This window comes from Talpa occidentalis, unplaced genomic scaffold (genome assembly GCF_014898055.3).
Source record: "Talpa occidentalis isolate TD23 unplaced genomic scaffold, MPIMG_talOcc4v2.1 talOcc4.2, whole genome shotgun sequence".
Taxonomy (NCBI): Eukaryota; Metazoa; Chordata; class Mammalia; order Eulipotyphla; family Talpidae; genus Talpa; species Talpa occidentalis.
This window is the reverse complement of record NW_023602073.1, coordinates 62,151,542-62,178,205: the sequence shown is the minus strand read 5'-3', so window position 1 is coordinate 62,178,205 and position 26,664 is coordinate 62,151,542. Positions and strand designations below refer to the sequence as shown.

The 26,664-nt window shown below is 47.5% G+C and overlaps 1 long non-coding RNA gene across 1 annotated transcript; it reads left to right on the top strand.

Moving 5' to 3' along the window:
• Positions 1-3,428: 3,428 nt before the first annotated feature.
• LOC119253307 (uncharacterized) lies at positions 3,429-25,015 on the top strand. Its single transcript, XR_005127035.1, has 3 exons — positions 3,429-3,593; positions 23,452-23,509; positions 24,981-25,015. It is a non-coding gene; the product is annotated as an uncharacterized LOC119253307 (long non-coding RNA).
• The last annotated feature ends 1,649 nt before the right edge of the window (positions 25,016-26,664 follow it).

The window sequence follows — 26,664 nt, the reverse complement described above, 5'->3', positions numbered from 1 at the left end:
GGGCTCAACCGCTGCGCCACCAGGGGAGGCCCCAGAGTTGGCACTTTTTATGATCTTCGGCTGCATCCAGTAGCGTTTGTGTATTGGTTGAAGGACTGTAGTCTTATGTGATTCCTTCATCTGGATGCAGGATGCACCACCACTAAAATCCACAGGTAAAGAAGAGTCCCAGGAATAATACTGACTAACAGGTATCAGGTATCAGCACTTGTGCCAGGTGCTGTTCTAGCCCTTTCCATGGGTTCATTGCTCCACACAAACACCTTGTGAGGCAAGTATAGCCATAAATGTCAATTTATAAGCAAGAAATGAAGGCTGGAGAGCTTAAATAACATGTGCCAGGACACACAGCTTGCATCAATTGGGCAGTAGATCTAAGATTTATTGGGGTTTATTGGAATAATGCCTATGAAAAAATATAAAAGTGTAGGCAAATGGGATTGGGCAAAGAAGGTCTTCAGAACAAATGTAGAGAATGGAACCTGGGACAGGAGAAGAAGCAAGGAGAGCTTAAGACCACCTGCACCATGGCAGTCCCAGCCAGCATAGTGGGGACCTCTGGGGCAGACTATACAATGGCCAGTCTCTTGTACCCTTACCCTAATACTTGCTCATAGGCTGAGGCTGGTTTGGAGATACTGGCTTGGGTTCCAGAGCTAAGATATGAATATACTATAGATGTCTGGGGAAACCCTCTCCCTGGCCTGTCAGGCAAGAGATTAAAGCATTCTCATAGGCTTTTAAACCAGAACTGGCTTGTTAGAGGAGCAGCCTCCCAGCCAGTCTGATGGGACTGCAGAGGCCTCTGTCCCTTGCTGTGACAGCCTGGCTCTGCAGCTTCCTGCTCCCACTGACAACCACTCAGTATCAAATCTGCTGTCTGTGCCTGTCCACTGGACCACTATGTCTCTGCTCCCAGGCTGGGTGGTAGCCCCTTGGACCACATGGACCCTCGCATGTACTTCATGCTCCCATGTGTCTGACTCCCACCCTGAGGATGATGCTCTGTGCTAGAAAGCACCAGAGTTGGGGGTCCTAACCTTCCAGATTCCACCCTGTTGCTACCTGAATGGAGCCCGCTAGGAGCTAGGGGTGGGGCAGAACCACCATGTGGACTTTAAGAGACAGAGCAGACAGGCAGTCTGGGGCCTCAAGTGGCCAGCTGATCTTAGGTACATGTGTAACTCCAATCCTGCTTGTCCTCTGGTCTCTGCTGGCTGGATGGCCACACTTCTCACAGTGCAGGTCTATTTGAACTTTAATCTTGGACAGCTGCCATCTTGCCATGTGAAGCTTCAGCTTGAACCCTGATCTCTGCTCAGTGGATACAATCTCGGGTAAGAAAGGCGACATCTGGCCCTGCGTCAGCCAGTAATTTATCCTTTTTTCCACTCTTCCTTTTCCTAACTTCCTATGTGAATAAACTCTTTTTTTTTTCCTTCCATGTTTCTGTTTTGGGCTTGTGGTCCTGCATTCTTAAGTGTGTGTGTTAAGGACCCACCAACCAGGTCATTCCCCTTTCCCAAGGGTTTTCTCCATTTCACCTTTTTCTTCCTGTTTGTGAAGCAGCCTTGCAGGAATCTGCTACCTGCAGATAAACCTACTTTTAATTGCCCAATATAGACCAAGGAGCCAGATAAAGATGATTTAAGTAATGGCTTCCTAGAGTTTGCATCTACACAATGCATTTTTCAGAAATCAGGAAAGTGATTAAACCCCAATATTTGCTTTTCTCTATTCAAAGATAGCATCAACATTCCTTTAGGTCAAGATAACTTAGGGAATCAAAAGATCTAAGCTCGCAGAAAAGCAGAAACCCCACACTTACCTGCCTCATTCCCATCAAGAATAATTACATTTTTGACATCAGTGACTCACTGTTCCTATCTACATAAGCTAAACTAAAGTGTGTGATTGTTGGAACATCTCTCAAAGAGTAAAATGCATCAGACTACTTCCTGGGTATGAACCCTCACTTTATTAGCTAATAAATAGTTGTCTATTATTGAAACTTTGTCTTCACTCAACAAGGTGGACTCTGAAGGTGTTCTCACTGGAGGTTGCGAACTAACTGGCCTCCTTGCCACCCAAGAGCAAATTTCCTCTTGAAGGAAAAAATTTCCTCTCCAGAGACTACCTCAAAGTTAGAAAATAACCAGGACCCAAATTCCAGCAATCTGGGAGACCAGATGCCTGGGTAGTCAGCCCCTCTGCTCTACCCTTTGGTGGACAGCATAGAAGGACATAAGGAGCACTGAGCCAGTGTTGGTCCTGAGTATCCAGGAGCTGCCACCACCAAGTGTATATCCTTGGGCAAGTCACTGGTTCAATCATCACCACCATACATTCACTCATTCATTCACTCACTCATTCACTTATTCATTCCAACACTTGCTGAGTGTCAAGTCCTGTGCGAAACCCTGGGGGAAAAATGTTTTCTTCCCATCTCTCCGAAGTGGTGTCTGTTTCCCTAGTTTCATATTGCTCTCCATGTGGATATGGAGGATCACACTGTGTCAAGGTGATGCTGAATATAAAAAGGGCGGAAATGGAGGACACTCAGGTCAAATGGAGTCTAGAGTTTTGGGTGTCATTGTCACCTCAACTTCTTCCTCTGTAACAAGGAAGTGGCTTTAGGTAGGGCCCCTGTTCATGCTATAAAATCAGCTTTGGGTCAAATCTGGGGAATAGCTGGTTTCTGCCCTAGTCTGGGAGTGGGTTGTAGGTGAGGCGGGAGCCCAGCCTGGACGTGTCCAGCAGGGATTGTTACCCCGCCCACCCAGCTTCCCATGGCGGTGGTCTGTTCAGTCTCTCAGTGGCCTCACTGTGGTGAGGCTCAGTGAATGATTGACCTTGGGGTGGAGTTCATGCCCAGGCTGTCTGGATATAGTTCCTTTGACCCTCCAGACCTCAGTCAGTCCTCCATCTTTGCTTTCATCCATGTAAGACTAGTCCAGGCTAAGAGCTAGGTCGGCTGGGCAGGAACCATCAGTTAAACAGGAGACATTCATCAGCTGATGGATGGAGCCTATACAAGTCAGCATACTCATTTAAAGAGCCAGTCACCCAGAATTTCCCGAGTCCTTTTCCTCACGCTACTGGGCCCAAACACCAGACCTTGAAGAAGTTCCATATCTTGTAAATTATTGCCAGAAAAATCTATGGCCAATTAAACCAGCAAATGTCCCTCTTGCACTTTTCACTTTTGCCTGTTAAATAAGCTCCAGCCTGACCTGTGGGAAAAGACAGCAGGCTCACCAATCCCTTTCATCAGGCTAAACGTCTTCCCCCATGGCACAGTCTCCAGGGCTTGGTTTTAAAATCAACAAAACCCATACGCTCCTGAGATAAACTCCTGATGATGCAATAATAGTAATCACCCTGGAGAATTCCAATCCGTGTGTATCACCGGGGGATATGTCATCAGCAGTAAGCTTCCCAGGTAAAACAACCCAACAGGTAATTTGCTGGTTTATGGCTTAGATGGTAAAACATGAATGTAAATGAGCTCCAGAGGCCAATGGAAAAGCATTGACAGTAGAAAGTCCTTTAAGCCTATGCCAGGAAAAGTTCCAGAACTCCTGAGCATGCTGGTATGTACAGCCTTCCTCTTCTGACTGCAGCCATTTGGGGGCCAGTGTAAAGAAATATACAACTGGGGAGTGTTGGGGTGGGGAAGGAGATAGAATATTTCCCCCAAGTTGGCCAGATCCCCTCCCTCCGACCCTCCCCCTGCTTTGCCTAGGGCAGGCATGCTACAAGCCTCTGCCCACTCCTCACTCTTCCCATCTCTCCAGAGTGGTGTCTGCTTGTCTAGTTTTCTTTTTCAGTTTCTGCCTGTTCTTACTCCCTCCCATCTATCAAGCTCCTTTTCTATCAGGCTTTCTCCTTCCTCTCTTTCCCCCTTCTCTCTTTCCTGCTATGAGTCCTTTATGACTTTGTACTTGCCACCCTCTGGGTGTTTTTCTAACCCTAAGGAAGTTTGGGAGTGTCTCAGTCTACTTTCCCTCTTCCCTGCCTGTCCTGGTTCTAAGACCACAGTCTGGTCTGGCTCCCCCAACAGGCAGGCCTAGAGAAGCCCTGAAACACAGCCAGCCCCTGGGTTGCTCTGGGAAACTAGAAAGAAGATGCCTCCTCTTTGAGGCAGCTGAAGCTTTCATGTCAGGGTCCAGATCCCAGAGGACTTGAACTCCAGCTCCCCCTTGGCCAGGCACCTAGTATGGCAGACATGGCTGCCAAGACCCTCCCTCTGGGAGACACAGCTCTGGGGGTGGAAACAGGTGGGACATTGTGGGCTGAGCAAACTCCACCACAGCCACAGGCCAAGCCCAGTGACCATCAGTGACTGTTAGCAGGAGTCAGAGCAGACACACCTTGTTTATTCTGTTTCACATGCAGATTCCTGGCCCTGCCCCAGATACTCTGCTCCAGCAGGTTTGACCTTGGAGCCCCTGAATCAAACTCCCCTGGGGATTCTGCTACAGACCACACTCCCTCATTCCTCAGTAGTGGCCAAGAGCCATTTTGGATTTGCATCCCATGCATAAATACCTTTTAACTCTCACCCCCAAAGTAAATATAAAATCTGAGAGCCAGGTTATTAACTAATAGGAAACACTCATTAAAAACAAATATATAAATGAAAATCATGATTTTCTGTCCCCCTGCCAGTCATAGGGTTAAAGTACCCCCCACTTTGGAGGCCATAAGCACCAGGGCTGTAAGAGGAGACTTAGCCACTAAGAGCATGAGGGCCCCATTTGGGGCCCTTCTCTTCACCCCATCCTACCCTCTCCCATCCTGATCCATTGGCAATGCTGATTCTCAGGTGGGAACTGAGCCCTTTCTGATCAGGGGAATCCTTGGGCCTCCCTCCTTGCACAGTTCCTCATGACTGATTCCCCTGGTGGGGGAGGAGGAGCTATGACTCGGAACCTCCTGATTTTTGGGGTGTGCACAGTTGCACATGCACCAGGCACACACCCTGGTATTTGCCTCTGTCGCTGTGCTATGACTCAGGTCCTTGCTGATTTAGGGGCGTGTCATATTTCTGGTGACATGCTTTCTCACCTGTGAAATGAGAGCATTGGACTGAACGATTGCTCAGGCCCCTTCCAGCTCTGACTAGCCAGGCCTCTATAAACCTGGCGGCGTCACTCCTGAGTGAGAAAGTGGCAGCCCTTGGAGAAGACCGAAAAAGACCAGTAAGAATGACACCATCTTTTAGTCAGTTCTTGAGTAAGAAGAGGGCCTGAGGAAGTCAGTGTCCCCCCAGAAAGGGAGCAGGCCTGAGAGCCATGAGCAAGATCAGGCCCCCCCTGGTCTGGCTTTTGGTCTAGACTTTACCTGGAGTAAGCTGTCCGTGAACAAGTGCTTCTTTTCTTAATCTCAGGTTCTTTTTCCAAAGAAACTGGATGATCACACTGGACCCCGCCATGGGAAGGGTCTAAAATGGTGTTTTAAATGAGGGTCATGAAATAAACGCTAATTATTTGGTAAAGCAGGGTAGGCCATGGAAAAACATGTGTTTTCTTAAAGCTGTTATTTCAGGGGTGTGTGTAGTTACGGGCCACTGTGCTGGTCAGGGTCCCCAGAGCAAGCAGAAGGCACAGCTAAGTTAGACTGTGAAAGCCTTCTCAGATTATTCTATTTACCAAACCATCCAAGCGAGATCCAGGGCAGTTACCAACCCTTGGGCAAAAGCACCACGGGAGAGAGTTCTTTCCAGAAATTCACTGGGGAAGTCACATAGGAAAGGCACCCTTGAGAGGATCAGTGAGCCTTTAGCAGAGGGACAGCCTGTCTGCTGAGACCAAGTGGGTAGGAAGCTTGGGGAGAAGATATTCCAAATTTCCTCTTCTCCCAAGTTCTGTTGGATGGAGCTTCCCATTGGTGGAGCCAATCCAGAAGCCAGAGGGCTAGAGAACCAGGGTGTAGAGTCTCCCAGCTCTTCTGGGGCAGTGAGCTGTGCACCCCAAGGGACAAAGCGACGAGGAAGATGCCAGACCTGTTTCTTCCTATGAATTGCGATGAAATTCAGCCACTACCCACAAAGAAGCCAAGGTAGCATTGGGAGCCCATGGTCACAACAAGCTGAATCCTGGTGCTGCCACTTTGCAAGCTGAGAGACTCACTCATGGCAGTGCTGGCTAGGAGTCATGGGAGTGATTGAGAATGCCAGGCACATGGTGTGCTCAGTAGGGAGAGAATCGTTTGTTCTAAGTGTGACACAGAAGTTAATGACTGAAGACAGGCAGCCCCTTTGGCACACTGGGGCTTGGGGAGGACCTTAGCCAGTGTCTGTTTCTTTAAACATTACCCTTGTATTGAAGGGCTCCTTCCTTCTCCAGCCCCTGCCTCTCAGTCTTTGCTTACATTGTTTCTTCTGCAGGCAATTGTTGATGGACTGATTTATAAATTGCAAGGTGTTTATTCCTCCTGGTGAAAGCACAGGCCAATTGTCAATGGACTATATAGGGAAATTAATGGGTAAAAGGGATTGAAGCCCAAGAAGGAAGCAGATTGGAAGTGGCTTTTCCCAGGAATGGGGTGGGGGTGTGTGTCTGGGGGGCTGAGGGCCCTGCATGTTAAAGGGCCTACTCTGACTCGGGGAAGACAGGCAGCTGCTCTATGTCCACAGCCACAACCTGAGTTGACGCAAAAGGATAGGTTTGCCTGAAATGTCCAGATAGGCTTCCCAAGATGTTCAGAACAGGTTTTCCAAGACATATCACCTTGGCGTGTGGAATATTTCAAACAAATATCAACTGAGCCCCTGCAGGCTTCAAGAGAAACTGTGACCATTACCTTAACTACCTAGAAGGATAAAGATTGAGGGTTTGACCTAGATTTAGGGCTATCTTTAAAAAAAAAATAACCTTTTTATCAAAGACACCTGTTTATGTGGCCAGACAAATTAATTATAGAGCACCTGTTTTTTTAAATATTTTTAAAAAGATTTATTTATTTATGCATACAAGAACTAGGGTACAGACCAGAGGTGTAGGGGGTGAAAGGATTCACCAGAGACAGAGTGGGAAACAGAACAGGCAGACTGACTGAAATACACTGCTGAGGGGAGCAGCGGGAGAGACAGGAGAGGTCTGCTGCACCATGTGGGTAGCTCCCTGGCTGGGGATTGAACTCGTGCTGCAGAGGCTGAGGATAGTTTCATAGTACTGCGTCTTAACCCTTTGCATCACCAGGGAGGTCCCCAACGCATCTGGTTTTTATGAACCACCCTCTCCTCTTCACATGAGTCCCCTCCTCTCTCTTTGAAGTCCCAGGTCCTATCCCATTCTTTAGTTCAAAGATAAAAGCTGTCAGTCTCTCCTATTTACTCTAGAATTTACAACCATGTCACTTTTCAATATTCCAACCATGTAAATTCTCCATACATGTATAATTAAGTTTCTGCTTTTTTCTCTTACTAATCTATCTGATGTTGCTTTAATTATTCTATCAGCTCTAGAAGAACCTGTAGGGTTGGGGGAAATTTCCTCTCCACTCTTACAAACCCACATTCCCCTATTGCTCCTACTCTGGGGACCATAGTGCTTTGATTTTGTGACAAAAACCACTTTATTTCTCTCCTTAACAAACACCAGCTTTCCCTGTTCATAACAAATCAAACCAGACCTTCAGGTTTCCATTAATGGACCATACCTTATTGGAGCCTCAGTTTCCCCATGTGGAAAATGGAAATAAAAGCTCCCCTCTTAAGGGATGGCTGTGACATATAGAAATGATGTTTGTAAAGAGTCAGGATCAAGTCGGTGAATGTCTGGCTTGGCTAACCCTGTGACCCCTAGATCTCAACTCTGACCATCCTCCCCATGTGTGGAAGGCAGGCAAGGAGGCGTGGACGGCGAGGCTCCTCCTGTGTGCTGAGAAGCTCAGCCCATTTGCAGGGACTCTTCATCTGTAATAAGAAGCTGCAGATGGCACTGAAGGCTGCCTGTGGCTCTGCTGAAAGATACTGATAATTGCTCCTGGCTTGTGGGGGCAGGAAAAGCACTGCTCTGCTGGAGGCTTCAGCTCTGTACTCATTTGCATTAAAATTGGGACTTCACTCACATTCAGACACACAGACGCACACACACACACACTCACGTGCACGTACATGAACACACACACAAGATCAAGCTTGTCCTTGGTGCTTTGGTAACAGATAAAGAGGATCAGGGGAGCAAGGCAGCAGCACTGCCTTGAAAGGGATGACAACACTACAAAACTGGCTCAGACAATGTCCTTTGTGACACGCTGGGTGCTGGCTGATGGCAGGGCTCCAGAACCAGACTCCTCAGACTTGGCTCCAACCTAAGCTTCACCACCTTCCAGCTAGGTGGTCTTGGGCAAGATACTCAGCTTCTCTGTGCCTTGGTTTCTTTAATTGAAAATGGGGAGAGGGCCTCCCTGGTGGCACAAGAGGTTAAGACGCGACTTATGAAGCTATCCACAGCTTCTGCAGCATGAGTTTGATCCCCAACAAGGGAGGTGACCCACATGGCGCAGCAGACCTCTACTGACTCACCCGCTGCTCCCCTCAGCAGTGTTTTTCAGTCAATCACCTGTTCTGCCCCCAATCTGTCCCTGATGAATCCTCTCACCCCTCACACCTCTAGCCTGTACCCCAGTTCTGATATGCATAAATAAATCAATCTTAAAAAAAGAAAATGGGGAGAGCAGAATATTGGGAAGTGTTGTGATGAACATTCTATGAGTCAGTGCAGGCCAGGAGGCATGCTCACTGCTACACAGTGAGGAAGTGATCCATGGCTGTCAGATCTCATCTCCAGCCTCATATCATTATCTCCATCTCCATCACCATCACCCTAAAATAAAGAAAGCAGCCCTGGGCTAGGGTAGGAAGAAGAGCTGACACTCATTCCTTTATTATTGTTATTTTGAAAAATACATCATTCCAAATGGCACCTGAGACACATCCCAAACATCCTTACACTTCATCACATCAACAGAATAGAGTACATGAGACAATTTGGGTGACAGGAGAAAAAGGGCAAGGGAAGTGCACAGTGTGGAGTTTCTGGGGGCAGGGCATTATGTTGGCTCTGAGCTCCATAAAAACATGATTGGTTGAAATTGTAAAATGGATGAACCCCCAAACAGAAGTCAGACACCGAAGAGAACACTGTGCAATTCTGTTTATATAAAGCCCAATAAGAAGCCAAACAAGTCCATGTGTTAAAAGTCAAGATAATCGCTCTCCTGGGGGATGGTGCAATGAGGATGATAGCGGGATGGTCCCTGTGGATATGGATGATTTAGGTGGAGTCAGTTGGTGACAATTCATCAAGCTGTACATTTATGATATGGGCTTGTTTGTGTGTATGTCTATTTCACTGAAAATCTCAAGTGAAAGTGTTGCTGGAACCCAGCTGCTTCAACTGTGGGAGACTGCAGGAGCAGTGGTGATCTTTCACCCTGCTGCACCACCACGAATCAATTGTGGCAGTTGCTCCTCAGAACCTTTTATGTAGCAGTGTACTTCCTGAATTGTGGAATGGACCAATCAGGTGTGAGCTATGAGCTGAATGGTTCTAAATGGTCCAAGCAGGCCCAGGGTTGAAAAATGGTCCAATCAGACTTATGTTACCAGGACCCAGTCGCCTCAGCAGAGGGAGCCAGCAGGAGCAGTCATGTTCTTTCATCCTGCTGCTCCACCACAAGTCTGTTATGGCAGTTGCTCCTCAGAGCCCTTTTATGTAACAACGTACTTCCTGGATTGTGGAATGGACCAATCAGGTGATATGAACTGACTGGTAAATGATCCAGTCAGTCACAGGATTGAAAAATGGTCCAATCAGACTTGTGGGTGGGATACCCTGAAAGAGGATATAAGCACTGAACAGAGGAAGATGCCTGTCCTGGAAGAGGGCAGATGACACCAGCCTCTGAAGGAAGAAGAAGGGGAAGACTCTGTTGCTGGCCTCTGAAGAAAGATGAAAAGAAGTGTCCAGCAGCCGCCCTCCAAGGAGGAAAGAGAAGCTGAAGACCTTTGCAGAGACTGGGCCTTGGTCCCGTCTTTGACGTTGCATGAAAGGAGCACCAAAGGCCCTGGGCCTGGTGTCTCAAAGAGCTGTTGTTGGTATAACCCAACCACTCACAAAGAGTCGTTAACATTGGGTGTCTCTGGCACCACGTCTGAGGGACCAGTAGTGACCATCACTAATGGCCAGTGCTGTGCAGCACTCCTGGTGACCGGTGGCGACTATCACTGATGCTAGCTGGGTAAGATAACCAGGCACTTGTTAACAAAGTAAGCTCTTTGTTTCCCCTGTTTGTAAAATAAACCCCATGGTTGTTGTTCCTGGAGCCCGAGGTCTCTTGCAATTGTGTGCACAGGTGAGTACCCACAGAGAGTGACCTGTCCTCTTATAAGGCACAGTCCTTTGTTAGGCTATAGCTCTTGGTTTTGGTTTTTGGCCTTTTGGGGCTTTTTGGTGGCTCTTTGGTGTCAGAGCCAAGCAGGTGGGCAGCCATTCCATTCTTCTATCCAACCTCCATGTATCCCCTCGTACTGTTGGGGGGCAGGTGGCACCCTGCCTTTTCAAGCAGGGCAGATGAGGCTTACTGCGGTTAATTCCTCTGCACCCCCATGTCCCTTCCTGGCAGGAAATAATGATTAATGTGTTCTACAATGCCCCTCCCTGCCCCATCCCTAATAGTGGAGGCTTCTTCTCTATTAGCACAGAATCTGGCACACAAGTGACACTCCATAAATGCTTGAGGGAGGAAGAGAGCGTGCAGAGTGCGTAGTTGTATTGTCATCAGTCATCCCTTCTTGGCATTCTGAAATTATTTTTGTCTCCCCTCTAATTCCTGTTGCATTTATAGGCAGTGCCAGGCACCACTTAATTGTTTTCTGTTGCTAGGACTGAAGCATCGTCACTTGGCCCATGGCAATAAGCTGCACCATTGCTGGGTGCAATTGAGGGAAGAGATGATGCACTTCTGCTCCCAATGGAAGAACAGTCTAGGTGGGGATAAGGGGCAGAAGTGAACTAAGGTGCCCTGAGGGTGGGAATGGAATGCCTACCTGGCTTCCTCCATTTGCCCAAACCCAGCCAGTGCCTGGAGGGACAATGGGACAATAGCCCCAAACAGCACCACCTCCCATCCCCATGTCCCCCACCCAGTGCTCTTCCCTGCCCTCTGCTGTGCCTTTTCACACCCTACTGGATTCTATGCCTGAATCAATGTCAACAAATAATCGAACCCATAGCAATTTCACCTGCAACCTACATTTACGCTCACCCTTCCAAAAGCTTGTGTGTCCCAGAGAGACATCAGTGAACACCAAAAAGCCCCAGATGGGGTCCCAGGGAGACTACCCCCTCTTTGACCCCAGAGCTCTTTTCTATCTCCCTCCTGAGTTGTCAGGGACATGGCTTTCCTCCTTTGTGGGAGGATCATGTCTCTGCCACTGCTTGTGCTACACTAAGTCAACATTCAATGAATAATGAATTATAATAATAATAACTTGAGGAAATTTATGCCCTAGCTATGACGAGGTCCAAAACATTAAGGAAAACTCACTGTAAATTACACCCTGGGACTAGCAAGTGAATAATGCAGGCGTCTTTCCCCTGAGACCTCCAAATCAACTCATTTAAATTAATAAATCCCACTCTCCTCTGTGCCCAAATAACAGGCTTATTTATGTGTGTTAGAATTGACCAAAATGTCTGAGTGAGGGAACGGAGCAATTAGAGTTCCTTCTTTACACAGAGAGAACTTGAGACACTAAGCTTGCTAACTCTTATTTTGGTTGAACATGAGGAAGAAAAAAATAAACAGCATTGGATTCAACTTGATGAATGGATTGCTTCTAATCTCCATGCTGCCGAATCACCAAATTGGCTGATTTTTTTCCCCCTTCTCAGTCACTTCTTTTGTATTTTCTAGGTACAGTTCTCATAGGTCAAGAACCCAGTCTTTCTTGGAAAAATCTTAGTGGTGCTCCAGACTGGGAAATAGGGTTGATTCTGAGAGGTTCTTCTACTGAGTCCCCATTTGCTCAGGTCTAGAATTTAAAATATCTAACAGAATGGAGGGCATAGCTCTGAAAGGTCAGAGTGGATGTGGTCTGCTGGTCCTGTGGGGGAGGTGTTAACCCCTTTAGTTTCTGGATCTTGGGGTGATCAGTATTGGGGGGGATCTTGGAAGAGAGAAGGGGGCCTCTCAGAGCAGCAGCTCTTCACCATTGGAGATGAAAGTGTTTTAATATTTCACTGTTACAGATGATTGGATGGCAAGCCTGCTACTACGTGCTCCAAACAGCTGGGGGCAGGAGGAGGTTCTGATCTGTTTTTGTGGGTCATTTCTGTTCTTGTCCCTCTAACCTTATTCTTCTTAGACTAGCCCTAATATCTTACTCCCCCGCAGCTCATACAGTTATGGGGGCAAGGAGGGGCATGTCTAGAACTCAGGAATTCACTGAGCTGTCTCTTGGGCACCATGTCTGTAGTGGTAAAGATAACTGCTCTGGTCACAGCCTGACAAAGACAAGGCCATTAAAAGCCCATATCCCTGATATCTTATTTGGCTCCCCTATATTTCTTCCATAAGTGAAACCATCTGATATTTTTCTTTTTCCTTCTGACTTATTTCATTGAGCATAATTGCTTCTAGCTCCATCCATGTGACTGTGAATGGCATGAGTTTATCTTTTTTTGATTGCTGAATAGTATTCCATTGTGTATATATATCCCATCTTCTTGATCCAGTCATCTATTTTTGGGCATTTGGGTTGTTTCCAGATTTTACCTATTATGAATAGTGCTGCAATAAACATAGGGGTACAAGCAACATTTTGAATCAATTATAAACCAGAGACATCCTGCGGGGGAGGAGGAGGGAGAGGGATCAGAGGGAGGGGAAAGAGCACAGGGGGCTATGGTGATGGTAGACAGGTGAACTGGTGAAGGAAATTCTATGAAGACTACACCTGAGGGGGGGGGCAAACACTGTTTAAAAATGAGCAGTGATGTAAAATATATATAAATTAAAAAAAATAAAAGTCCATACCCCTGAGCGGTTCCTCACCAAGCAAGCGACCCAACTAGCTGGCCAAGTGAGGGGGAAATCTAGGATATGTGTTGGAGGAGAAATGATGTGTACACTTACAGTCTCAGGATCAGTTCTGATCATAGGGATGAGAGCTCGTTTCACTTCCCTTCCTGTGTTATTATTTGGCAGAGATTGTAGCGGCCATCTCCTTGAAGGAAAGTTTGATAGATTAGAACTAGTGGAAGACTCACAAAGGTTTGAGCAATTCAAGACATGAATTTATCAGATACCACTTCTATGCTGCAGTTGTGTGTCCCTTATCAGAAACTGTCTTAAGAAATGTGTTGGTAGGTGATATTGTCCTGTGAGACCATCATAGATGTCATCACACACATCTAGAAGGAATAGTCTACTACACACCCAGGCTGCATGGCATAGCCTATGGGGACCACTGTCCTATGTGTGGCTTGTCCTATCTGCAAACTATGTGACACATAACTACTTCTTCACCCCACTTCTCCCTCCAGCCACTGCTACATCAACCTACATCATGCAGGTTATAATTTAGGAGTCCTTGACTAAGTTCATGCCACATACTTCTTGCTTCCTCTGCTGGGGCCTCTTGGACATGGAGGCATGAACAGTGTCCACAGTAGGAACTTACCTGCAATCCAGAAGTGTGTGGTTAGTTAAGGCCAGAGTAGTCACACGTGACCAATGGGGAATGAAAGACCCTGAAAATGTGCTCCCCCCTTTCATTCTCCAAGCAGAGTTCAGAGGTGTCTTCCTCCAGGGACCCCATCAATGTCTAACCCCACTGGCCAATACTGGGGGCCAACTCCTTAATGCAATCTCCCCTGTCTTTCATTCTTGTTCCCTGGAATCATATACCAAATAAACCACCTCCATGCAAACCTTCCTTTGTCTTGCATTTTGGGAAAGATCAGTCTAGGACACTTCCCCTAGAGTCACTATACAGAAGATAGAGTGGTCCTCAAGAGAGTTAGATCAGGACTCTTGTGCTCAGAAGCTTCCCATTGATCCCTGTGTTCCTAGACATGTTCCTGCCGCTGTTTTATAGCGGCCACCCCAACTCTTCACAGGGTTGATCACTCCTACCCACGTAGCAATACGTCTATGAGTTCTTGCATAATCTGTCCTCCCATTTCTTCCACCTTCATGTCCAGCCACTTTCCCTTTCCACTGCTAGCTGTCATGACCCCTGTGCTGTTCCTCAAACACATAGTAACACTTTAACTTCAGGGTTATACACTGACTATTCTTCTGTCTGGATGCTCTCCCTCCAGGGGTCTGCTTGGACAACCACATCATTCCTTCCAATCTCTCCTCCAGTGTTATCTCCAGGTAGGCTGAACAACTGCCCAGGTATGCCTGGGATGCAGAAGCTCCTCAGAATATGGGAATTTCTGTGCAAAAATGAGACAGACCTGGACAAACTGGGATGGTTGGTCGCTCTACTTCCAGGAGACCTGATTCTTCTATTTAAAATCTGGACCCCCCTCCCATCTGCTCCCTTCACAGCCCTGACTCTCTCCTATTCTATGCTTATATTTCATTCTGTAACAGCACTCACCACCTCTGACCTGCTCCCAAACTGGCTTAGGTGTGCTGTTTATTGCTCCTCCCTGCTATCCCCCCAGTGTCTGGAAAGCTGAGCACAGTCAGGTCCCAGACCACCACCAGTAGCAGCAGCAGCAGCAGAGAGCCTAACAGAAATACAGATTCTTAGACTCTACCCCTGACCCACCACCTTAGACGCTTGGGGGTGGTCCCAGGCATCTGTGTGTTCACAAATCCCCCAGAGGTTTCTGAGGCACCTCAAGGTTAAGACCACCACCTAGCATGCAGGAAGCACTGTCCAAGTGTTTGTTGAGAGACTGAATGACTCCCACAGGGCAGATCATCATCTAACCTATGGAAACTAGCTCATAGTGGGCTACTTGTTGTGTGGGCCACCGTGAAGCCAGCCCACGGGACTCTCCTTCAAGTGCTTGTCTTCCCAACCAGCTGGCAGGGTCTTCACTGACCATCTAATCTGATAGTTTCAAATTAACTGGGCTGGGGTGGAGGGATTGTTGATGTCACACATTGGACACCCCCTCTCATTTGAAAGCCAACTCCCCAGGTCACACTTCCTCAGGAAAGTAAGGGCCCCCCAAGTCATAGTGCAAAGAGGCACATATTACTGCCAGATCCCAGCCCAAGCTATTTCAGAAGGATTATTTCCTGAAAGACCCTTTTTGGGTGAGGCAAGTGAGACAGTGTCTTGTAAATGCAGGATTGGATCCTGTCTTTACTTGAAAGTTAGCTGTTTTGTTCATCATGGATTCTTTTTTGCATTAATTTTGATTTCTCAGAAAAGTGACTTTAAAATATCATTTGGGGGCCTCCCCGGTGGCGCAGCGGTTGAGCGCTGGGTTGCGAAGCTGCCTGCAGCCTCTGCAGCGCCGGTTCGATCCCCGGCTGCTCCCCGGCCACCAGAGGAGGGTCCCACATGGCGCGCAGACCTCTCCTGCCGCCCGCTGCTCCCCTCAGCAGTGTACTTCCGTCCTTCTGCCTGTTCTGCTCCCCGCTCTGGCTCTGGTGAATTCTCTCACCCTCCCGCGCTTCTGACTGTACCCAGTGCTTGTATGAATGTATGTATAAATCAATAAATCAATCAATAAATAAATCTTTAAAAATAAAATAAAATAAAATATCATTTGGTTACTGAGTTATTATTGCCTTTCTGAAATGTTTTTCCCTGCAAGAGCTCACAGACCACACCCTAGTCCTAGCTCCGATTATCTAGGTTTTTTTTTAAAGATTTATTTATGCATACAAGAGCTGGAATACAGGCCAGAGGTGTGGGGGGTGAGAGTATTCACCAGAGACAGAGTAGGGAGCAGAACAGGCAGACTGACTGAAATACACTGTTGAGGGGAGCAGCGGGCATGACAGGAGAGGTCTGCTACGCCATGTGGGCTGCTCCCTGGCTGGTTGGGGATTGAGCTCATGCTGCAGAGGTGGTGAACTGTTTCATGGTGCGGTATTTAACCCCTTGTGCCAGCAGGGAGACCCCCCAATTATCTAGGTTATGTCATGCAGAACAGCAGGCCTGGGGGTGAGGAGCACAGCAGCAGCAGCAACCAAGGTTTGCTGTTGCAGAAAATCCCAGTGGGAAATTCCTTGCATGAACACACTGAAGACAAGCTGTCCAGAGGCTCCCAGCCCTAATCTCAGTGAGTGAATAGCTCTAGAAGACCACTCATCACTCATTCATTTACTCAGTCATTCTCAGGGAACCTGAGCTGGGGCAGCCAGCAGACAGACCACCAGGAGGACGCTCGCTGTCAGGCAGAGACGACAGGCTGGTAAATGAGCGCAGCCCAGTGCCGGCGATAAGGCCTGTACAAAGTGCCGGAGCTGCTCTCTCCAGCACTGATTCATTGGATCTGAACTGCCGGGACAGAACCCAAATACTAAATTCATTCCCAAGCCCAGAGAGAGCGTGTCAACCACAGGTCATTTTTCAAGTTGGCTAACAAGCCTGCCGGAGTCCGAGAAGTGAGCGGAGGGCTGGGGCTTTAGTCAGCTTCATTTCCTTAGTCACTTAGGTAGCAATCAAAGGACTTTCCACCCTCTCGACGTAGAGCGGAGGCTCGGTCGGCTGGAAACAATTAATGAAATGATTCCCACATAATTAGAGGGCTTAATTGATGAAAAGCAGAGAATAGATTTTTACTGCCCACTTTTTCTTTTTGAGATTTCGGGGGCGGGGTGGAGGTTCAGGGATGAATCAGAGACAGGGGTGTGCTATGAACACTGGTCATCTCCCTGTCTTGCAGCTGAACAGAGGGAGGCCCAGAGAAGTCGATTGTTCAGGGTGCCAGCCTCGCAAGAGGACTTGTAAGTAGGACTGGTCAGGCCCACAGGTGGGAATAAGCGAGGGGAAAGTCAATTTCAGCCACACTCCTTTCTCGTGCAAGGCCATACACCACTTTCTTCTTTAAGAAATTAAGCAGCAGCTATTTCCTTCAGGGGCAGTAAGAAGAGCTAATAACTGAGCATTTGGTTTGTGGCAGGAGGTAGGATCCTTTGTGGCCGGTGCCCCATGCTCTTGAGAGGAGAGGCTGCGGAGCTTGCAAGGTTGCTCTTGGAACACATGAGACTCTGGTCTCCTCCCAGGAGCCCTGTGAGGACCATTGAAGCTTCCTGCAGCAGAGATATCTGCTTTCTCACACTGGAAAGAGGGAAGACAGGAAAATTTCAGGTCCATATTCTGGTTGAGGAGATTGGCACTCAAAAATGTTGGGCCATTTGCCCAAAGCCCGCCCCGCAGCCCTGAACATAATATTTTTTGCCCACCCTGGGCTCTCTCCCTAGTCCCATGGGGGTTCTTTTCCTGAGATACACCAGTCAGAGCTGTCATGGTCCTACAGTGGGCTTCTGTGGCTGTCTTTGCCACCTGAGTAACCCATCTCTAAGGCAGTCCACCAGTGAGGTATGCTCAACACATTCTATTTTGATCCTTCTGTTAGAGAATCTTTCTCATGGCTACCTTGGTTTATTCTCTTTATCCATCTCCCCTCTAAGGTTCCCCACTATAGGGATCATGTCTTATCTCCATATTGTTGAGCATGTATTCTGGAAACATGGTTCCCTTCCTCTGCCCTCGTATAGTCGAACCTTGTAATACCCATGGAAGGTGTCTGGGGTCCTCTGACTACCCACTTTGTGGCAGATCCATTTTCTGGGAGCTGCAATCCTTCAACTGGGGCTGCAAAAGCAGATGCTCTTAAGAGGGGGCAAGTGGTGGGTCTCTAGGACCCTCAGGATCCACCTGTGGGCAGCTCCACTAAGCCCTGTGCTGACTCGGCTGGTGCACCCAGAACTGTGCTTTGTCAGGGAAAAGCAGGGAGCTGATCTTCTATGTGAAATGTCCTGATTTGACAGTATCGGCATTAAATCCATCTTTTTATTTTATTTTTTTTAAAGATTTATTTTATTTATACAAGAGCTGGGGTACAGGCCAGAGGTGTGGATGGTGAGAGGATTCACCAGAGTCAGAGCAGGGACCAGAATAGACAGACGGATCAAAAGCGGGCAACACAGAAGAGGTCTGCCACGCCATGTGGGTATCTCCCTGGCTGGCCGGGAATTGAACCTATGCTGCAGAGGCTGTGGACAGCTCCACAGCACTGTGCTCAACCCACTCCGCCATTAAATCCATCTTTTTAAATGGACACTGTGATCAGGTCAAAAAACCACAAGTCTGGGCTGTCCCTTGGCAAACTATGACCTTAGCACTTGCTTAGGCAGAAGGCTGGAAAGAGTGCAGGAAGGGGCAGAGGGGAAGGCTCTGCAGAAGGGGCTTTGCCTTCATCTTTCCTTCCTCTTCCTTCCCCTCCCTGCACTCTGCCTATTATTTTTATTTTTTTATTTTTTCCCTCCTTTTTTTTTAAAAAGGGAATAGACCCAGAGTCCAGTGTGCCTGTGTCCCCTACCTCCTGCCCTGGTGTTTTTGGAGTTCTGCACCCCTCCCCACCACCCAACCTACCCCATCATTTTTTCCTTCCTTGTGGGTAAATGAGAGGAAAAAAGCCATCAAGTCTCGTGATTTCCACAGCTTGGCAATGTTCATCTCAAATGTCTTCTCGGCGAATCTCCGTGTTTTCAATTACCTCCTAACTCACCTCCAGGGAGCCCAGCCAAGCGGGAGGATTAGTAGAATAATGAGTTTAAATTATTTAGTTTTTTTTTCCCTCTGTCCTTATTCTGTTGCAATATTGAATCTAATCCAGGTCCAGATGCATTGGATGATACATGACAGGTTATGGCTAATAACTGATCTTATTTTCAAATTAATGCAAATTCCCCCTTGGAGCTGAGGAATCAAAAAGACAAGTTGGGGACAGCAGGGAAGAAAGGGTGTGAACAGGGAAGGGACAGGAAGGGAGAGGAAGCTGCAGGGTTCCCTTATTTCCTGGCGACTAATCAAAACATATGAGAGACAGGGGAGGAGATATTTGAAAGCATGGAAATCTTTGTTGAACAGCCCCCAAGTGTGCTCTGATCTGCCTTCTGGGAAGCAGGGGGGCTGTGGGATGTTTGAGTGGCAGGACTGGAGGGGACTCTACCCCCATTTTTCAGATGAAGGGACTGAGTCCTGAAGTTATAAGCAAGTTTGGAGCAAGACGGTGACTACAAATCATAGTGTTGAGGCACTCTTCCGGCAAGAGAGATGTGGGTAGCAGAAAAAACAACAAGAGAGATGTGGGTAGCAGGAAAAATGACATTCTTTCCACTCCCAATGGTGGAAATCCCATCCCCTTCAGTTCAGGAAATGGCTCCCTCCATTGTGTGAGCTGCACAGTGCTTAGGGCCCTGCACAGCGCTTGGTCAGTGCTGACCGTTTCTGATCATTACCAAATATACCACTAAATGATCGATCAAGTCAGGAACATGGGGTGCACGATGGGACACCTGCTATGTGCCAACCATTTGCAGCAAACTGGAGGTAGATGTTTGCCCTATTTGTTAATTTAATCTGGGAGAGCTGAGTCCTAGCAAATACCTCTGAGGGGAGAGGCTCCACTGCAGAGGTGGCTCAGGATTATAGGGTAACTCTGGCCCCCAGGCGGGTTCTTTGCTGGCAGGCTGGTTGCCATGAACACACAACTGTCCAGTCTTGTTCCCTCTGTTGATTTTGAAAAGATTCACAGAAAAATGATCTGGCATCTCCCCCACTCACCCTGGAAGGCGGGTTTTGGGAGGGGAGGGCCACAGCTGCAGGTGACCCTTGGCTAGTAGAGAGAGTGCTGGTTGCCTGGTTGGGAGAATGCTGCCCTCCCCCTACCATCACCCCCGGTATAGCATGACTAGGTCCAAAGATTGATGCCTGTGATGCTTCATTAGGCAAGATTGTCTCAGCAGGAGCTTGGTTCCCTTAATCACTTAATTTTCGTGTTGGTTTCTTTAATGTGCATTTACCCTCCTGTCTTTTCCCTTCTCTGGCTGCCCTCTTTGCTGCCATGATAACTGCTGCCTCCCAGATTAGGGATAGTTGAATGCTGGGGAGGCAGGTTCCGGGAATGGTGGGCTACAGGAGGCCAAGACCTAGGGCCTCATGAAGATCTTGAGCTCACCTTTCTCAAACTCAGTCCCTCAGCTTAGAGGCCAGATTCCCAGGGGGAAGTCAGGGAGGAGGAACTCGATGGAGATTCTCAGGCAATGCTGTTCAATATGAGAGCCAGCTGCTACATGTTATTTAAATTTACTTTAATTAAAATTTAGTAAAATTTAAAATTCAGTTTCTGGGTCACCTTAGCACTCACATTGGCGCTCAGTGGCCACACATGGCTGGTGGCTGTGGTGCTAGCAAGGACAGAGCATTTGCATCATCTCAGGAGGTTCCGCAGGACAGCGCACTTCTGCTGTGTTTTCTGAGTTTTAAGCTTCTGTTAACTGGATTGATTCCTAGGAGACTCTCCCTGGGACTCAGGTCCACACCCTCCTGCTCAGGACTCTGCCTGTGTCGGGACTTGGGACGTGGTAGCCCATTGTTCAAAACTGGAAGAGAGGATGGGCAGACCCTGTTTGTCTGGAGTTAGGCCATTTTTATTCCAATCAGAGTAACCCACATATAAAGGGCCAGTGCAAGGAAAGAGTGCCTCTGCTGGCCTCACCATCACCCACTATAATTGGGAGCGGAGGATCCCTTAGACTCAGGGGGGTGGATTCAAAAAAAAAGGAAACCAGATAGTTTTCAAAATGAGATGATGGTGGGCTTCCAGGATTAAGTTGTCCCTTGCTGGTCCTTTCCTTCCAAAATGGGGTTCTCTAAAGTGTAGGGCACCACAGGGAGGAAACACCAGCCTTCAGATAGACTGATCTAAGAGCACCAGGGGAAGGCAGGACAGCAGAGGGAGGAAGGAGCAGGGAATAGAGGGAGGTGGGAGAGGGGAATAGAGGGAGGGAAGAGGGAGGAGGGCAGTGAGGGAGGAGGAAGGAGGGGATGGAAGAGGGAGGGAGCAGAGAAGGGAGGAAGGAGCAGAGAATGGAGGAGGGAGGAGGGACGAGGACCGGGAGGCAGGAGGGAGGAAGATACACAGGGAGGACTAAGGGAGCCCAGAAGGGGAGAAGAAGGAAGGAAGACCAGGAAAGTCACGAGGAACACAAAACCCCTTAAATTGGTACAGCTCCTTCGAGGGACTCGTCTCGGGGTTCGGCACTCTACAGTCCCTTTATGGTCTTGTGTGGTGCTCACAGCATATTGCTGAGGAGCCGGGCTCACGCTATCATGCCCGTTGTGCAGAGAAGGAAACTGAGGCTCAGAGAGGTTAAGGGACTTGGCCAAATGAGCCTCGTCTGGTGTCCAGTGGAGGCCCCTGTCCTCTGCCTCATGTGCCTCATGAGTTGACAAGGACCAGACAGAGACAGAGCCAGCAAGAAGGCCCAACTCCAGGTGCTGAGAGCATCAGGCAGCAGTGGCTCTGTGCCGACTGTGAAGCAACGGCCATCATTTACTGACTGAGAGCACAAAGCCGTTTAGTAGTGAAAGCAGCAGGTGAGACAGTGGGAGAGGAGCGGCAGACAGGAGGCATGGGAGCAGAGGAGAGCTAGATGAGGACACAGACATGAGCTCAGAAAGGGCAGGAGGAGGAAAGATGTGCAGCCAGCACCATCTCTGAAGAAGAAACACCCTCACATCCAAGATGACAAGGGTCACCTGCAGGCCAGGCCAGCTGGCCAGTGAACAGTGACCTACAGGGAGCTGGGAGGTGAGCAGTGGGGCTGCAGAGAAACATCCAGGTATAGAGGCCTCCCTGGTGGTGCAAGGGATTAAGACGCAACTTATGAAGCTCTCTGCATCCACTGCAGCATGAGTTCCATCCCCAGCCAGGGAACTACCCACATGGCGCAGCAGACCTCTCCTGACTCGCCTACTGCTCCCCTCAGCAGTGTATTTCAGTCAGTCTGCCTGTTCTGTTCCCCGCTCTGTCTCTGGTCAATCCTCTCACCCTCCACACCTTTGGCCCTTACCCTAGTTCTAAAAAAAAAAAAAAAAAAAAAAAAGGAAAAAGAAAGAAAGAAAGAAACATCCAGGTATAAATTCATCTCCCAGGGCAAATAAGTTACTCTCAATCTAAGTAATTTATTCTCAATCCCTGTGGTTATAAGTCTGATAGCAGATTGGTTATCACGTTTCCCCACTCCAAAATAGAGGGGGTGCTGGTTATTTTGATGACTACTTTGCAAACATGCAAATAAGCTATGTGCATTCTACACAGTGACCCATGCACACGCCACTAAAACAGTTTTAGTTCAATGAACTAAAACAGTTTCTCATAAGAGGGCCCTTATTAAGATGCTCTTCCACATTCTCTTCTTATCTTCTCTTGTCTGGTTTCTTCCCTCTCATCCTCTTTCCTTTGTAAAAATGCTGGTCACAACCCACTAAATTGATTTTGTTCCTTACGTATGGGTCTTGACCCACAGTTTGGAACACACTGATCTTGATGAATTGTATGCAAACCTCTCACCGCCCTTCCTTCCAACTATGCTGCCTGTGTGGTCTCTTGTGTTTGGAAGATGCAATCCCTGGAAGTGTGAGCTGCAAAGAATGGTGGGGGAGGGACTGTAGAGGGTTCCCTGCCACACAAGGCAAGCATCTCATCACTTCTCCTTCTCAAGCACAATGATATCATTGATATTTATCCGAGGGACAGTTTCCTGGCTTGGGAGTTGGCTATCACTGCAAAATGCATGAAACAGGACAATAGGGGGGCTGCTGTCAGCTGTGTGTCTCCATGTGTGGGACCTATTGGGAATTTGCCAGGATTTATCTCATTTACTGTTTGCTGCAACCCTAGGGTATCTGTATTATTCATCCCATTTGATTGATACAAAGACTGAACTCAGAGAAGATAAACAACAAGTCTAGGATTACATAGCAGGGGAGCTGGGGTTGAAAGTCAGGCCTGTGCTTATACAGGGCTTCTGGAATCTAGCGGACATGAAATTACTTGAACAGTTGGCATCAGCATTACTCTGAGAAAAATACCTAATCTTGTGTATTTTCTCTATGTCAAACACACACACACACACACACACATAATTATAAAATATGTATCTAACTTATAGTCCAATGGGTTTTGACATGGGCAGGAGGCCTTGTGGATCCAGCCATATTGGTTCTCCTCATATCCTTCTGAGAGGAAAATGAGAGAAATGGGAAAGAATTAACAACTCAAACTGAGATTTTGCACTTGCCTGCAGCTGCCTTCAAATGCAGGAGACCTGCAGTGGTGAGCACAGTGGATCCACTTGTTCACCTTCCATTCTGCCCTATTTCTAGGGGTGACTTCCTACACTGCAGTCTAGGAAGCTAAAACCCATACTTCTTGTTCCTTGTAGCTACTACTCTGCATTAAGTTCTCCAAGTGAATGATCTTGCACGACTTGGGAAACAAAGGTCAGTCTTTTGGATATTTTTCTACTGGAAAGGGAAACAGTGGATTTGTGGCCTCCACACCCCCCAACCCATGCAGCAACTTCCCAGTGCCCATCCTCCAGGTTCCAGGGTGCTGAGAAGCAGCTGTGGTGAAAACTACAGTCCAGACCCAAACCCCAGCATCAAGAGTAGTTCAAGACTTCTAGGCACAGGAACACAGCTGCAGGACTGGTTTTCTGAATCTGGACTGAGCATTATGGCTATGGGCGTGATCTCCAACTCTCCAGCCCCAACAGTGGTTCAGGGAACATCCCTATGGTATGCTGTTAGGCATTCCTGGACCAGTTTGAATCCCACACAGTTCTAGCCCTGTCCAAGTTTTCAGTCACCTAATTCCATGACTTGGATCCCTTTCCATTTACAATATCTATATTTATTTTCCATTTCTTATACAGAACTTAGTGGATACATTTTTATTCACCACCCTGAGCATCCAATCCCTTACTAAACACATTTTTTTAAAAAAAATATTTATTTATACAAGAACTGGGGTACAGGCCAGAGGTGTGGGAGGGCAAGAGAATCCACCAGAGACAGAGTAGGGAGCAGAACAGGCAGATGACTGAAAACACTGCTGAGGGGAGCAGCAGGCAAGGCAGGAGAGGTCTGCCACACCATGTGGGTATCTCCCTGGCTGGCCAGGAATTGAACCCACGCTGGAGAGGCTGTGGACAGCCTCACAGCGCTGCACTCAACCTGTTGTGCCACCGGGGAGGCCCCCCCTTTTTTAAAATTTATTTATTATTTATACAAGCACTGGGTACAGTCAGAAGTGCAGGAGGGTAAGAGAATTCACCAGAGCCAGAGCAGGGAACAGAACAGGCAGACTGACGAAATACACTGCTGAGGGGAGCAGAAGACAGCAGGAGAGGTCTGTCGCGTGTCGCGCCATGTGGGACCCTTGCCAGCGGCCAGGGATTGAACCAGCACTGCAGAGGCTGCGGGCAGCTTCGCAGCCCAGCGCTCAACTGCTGCGCCACCAGGGGAGGCCCGAGGCCCCTTTACTAAACACAGTTAATGAAGACATCTCCCTTTTAAGCAAGGATGCCCATTGTGCTGTGTGGAGCTGAGACCAATTTAGAACCCTGCTGCACTTAGCACTTGGGCTTAATGATTTCTATCAAGCGAATGACAGATCCCATTATCTACTCCCTGGGTCCTATGAATAAGAGGATGGGGGCATTTGTGCATCACCTGAGGGAGATCATTTTTGTCCCCAAAGTTGGGAGGAACAGAGAGGCTGGAGTGTTTGGCTTCTCTGCCCAGGTCTGGTCCTGCATTCATATGACCGGCTGGCATAAGGAAAGGCATCTGTCATAGTATCCTGAGCTGCAGTCATGGGCAGAATTACCAGGCATGGCACCTGACACCATTGTACAGAAGGGGCTGGTCCCAGGTCATCCACTGACTTCTCTCTCCAACTCCCTGCCAGTGTTTCCCATGGGCTGAAGTTGGGGAAAAGGAAACCCAGCGATCCAGTGCATAGAGGTGAGCCTCTTGGACACAGGGCAGGGTGGAGACTGCACCAAAGGGTACATTTTTATTTAACCTGAAGAGTCTGAGGTCTTGGGGAAGGGCAAGAACCCGTTCCACCAATCACCTGGGTTTCTGCATGGGGGAGGGTGGGCAGTGGCTCAGAGAACCAGCCCTCCCCTGCCTGGGAGTAAGTAGCTCAATTCCACAGTAGAGACATCTTTCTGGGGAGACTCAGCCCAATGTAGTCCTTGGAGAGGTTCAAAGGAATGGCTTAAGGGCATCTGAAAAGCTGCCCTCTCACTAGCTTGTATTTTGTTTTTAAAGATTTATTTATTCAATTTGAAGAAGAAGAAATCAAAAAAACCATCCCTTTTATTATTGAAACAAAAAAAAATCAAATTCTTGGGAATAAATCTAACAAAAGAGGTAAAGGACCTATACAAAGAAAACTATAAAACACTGTTAAATGACATAGAAGAAGACACAAAGAAATGGAAAGACATCCCCTGCTCATGGATTGGAAGAATAAACATTATTAAAATGGCTATCCTACCAAAAGCAATATACAGATTCAATGCTATTCCAATAAAAATTTCAATGACATTCTTCAAAGAAATAGAACAATTATTGATGAAATTCATATGGAATCACCAAAACCCTGAATAACCAAAGCTCTCCTGAAAAAAAAAAAAAAGAAGGGAATGGAGGCATCACACTCCCAGACTTCAAACTGTACTACAAAGCCATAATCATCAAAACTGCATGGTATTGGAACAAGAACAGACACACAGACCAATGGAATCAAATAGAAAATCCAGAAATAAACCCACAGTTTCATGGGCAACTAATCTTTGACAAAGGAGCAAAGAATATACATTGGAGCAAAGAAAGTTTGTTCAATAAATGGTGCTGGGAAAACTGGGTCGCTACATGCAAAAGAATGAAGCTTGACTACTACCTCATACCATGCACAAAACCCACTCGAAATGGATTAAAAAACTAGACATAAGACCTGAAACCATAAAATACATAGAAGGAAATATAAGCGAAATGCTACATGATATGCACATCAAAGACATCTTTACAGACACATCACCCAAAGCAGTGACAGTGAAGGCAAAGATAAACAGCTGGGACCACATCGAATTAAAGAGCTTCTGCACAGCAAAAGAGACAATAACAAAAACAAAGAGAAACCCCACCGACTGGGAGAACATTTTTGCACACAACACTAATGATAAAGAACTGATCACAAAAATATACAAAGAGCTGATGAGACTCAACAACAGCAAAGAAAATAATCCAGTCAAAAAATGGGCAGAAGAGCTAAAAAGAAACTTCTCTGAAGAGGAAATGCAAATGGCCAACAGGCATATGAAAAAATGTTCAACATCACTTGTCATCAGGGAAATGCAAATCAAAACTACCATGAGATACCATCTCACAACAGTGAGAATGGCACATATTAAAAAAATCTAGCAACAACAAATGTTGGCGAGGGTGTGGAGAAAAAGGAACTCTTCTGCACTGTTGGTGGGAGTGCAAACTGGTCCAACCACTATGGAGAGCTGTGTGGAGATTTCTTGACCTACTAAACATAGAGCTTCCATATGATCCAGCAATTCCTCTCCTAGGTATTT